This window comes from Elephantulus edwardii, unplaced genomic scaffold (genome assembly GCF_000299155.1).
Source record: "Elephantulus edwardii isolate Elephantulus edwardi_28Jun2011 unplaced genomic scaffold, EleEdw1.0 scaffold00001, whole genome shotgun sequence".
Classification (NCBI taxonomy): Eukaryota; Metazoa; Chordata; class Mammalia; order Macroscelidea; family Macroscelididae; genus Elephantulus; species Elephantulus edwardii.
In genome coordinates, this window is record NW_006399751.1 from 14,407,585 (window position 1) to 14,408,605 (window position 1,021).

Genomic DNA, 1,021 nt, shown 5'->3' on the forward strand with positions numbered 1-1,021 from the left:
GAGTACTGTTTCCAAATTAGAGACATTGAAAAGGGGTTTCTTAGTTCAAAAATAGCTTTAGTGAGATAGTAACTCTTCTACATTGTTGGTGGGATTGTAAAATGGTACAACCACTCTGGAAGGCGGTTTGACGCTTCCTCAAAAAGCTGGACATAGAAATTCCATATGATCCAGCTATTTCATTGCTTGAAATATACCCTGAGAAAATGAGAACTGAGGCTCAAATGGAGACTTATACATCAATGTTTATAGCAGTGTTATTCTCCACCACAAGAAACTGGAAACAGCCCAGATGTCCAACCACAAACGAATGGTTTAAGAAGTTGTGGTACATTCACACAATGGAATACTATGCAACACAGAGGAGCAGTGATTTTGTAAATTACGACATACTTTGGGACGGACTGGAGAACATTATGCTGAATGTACTAACTCAGTCCCACAAGGACAAATACTGTATAAAACCATTATTGTAGGATAAATATGAGAATCCAAGGGGGGAGGGGAAGCATAGGGATGAGAATGGGCGGGGGTGGTGGTGTTAATCATTGGGTTCCACAATTCAATGGGTGGGTGGGTGGGGTGAAGGAAATGGGAAGGATCTTGTGTGAAAAACAATGTATTTGAACTTTGTAAATAAATCCCTAGAAAATTTTAAAAAGCAAGAAAAAAATAGCCATAGGTAACCCTGTGTTATTGTTATGTGCTATGGAGTGGACTTCAGCTGCGAGCAACACTTTGGAAAACAGATCAGAACCTTGCCCTGTCATGCTCACTATCTCCAAAAAGCTGGGGCCCATTGTTAGAGTCACTATGTCAATCCATCCTGCTGAGGGTCTTCCTCTCTTTCTCCGGCCCTCCACCTTTCCCAGCATGATGTTTTTCCCAAGGACTGGCCCCTCCTCACAACATATCCAAAGTATGAGAGACCATAAGAAAGTTTCACCATCCTTGCCTCTAAGGAGCGCCCTGGTTGCACTTCCTCCAATATGACCTTATTCTTCGGCAGTCCATGGTATAC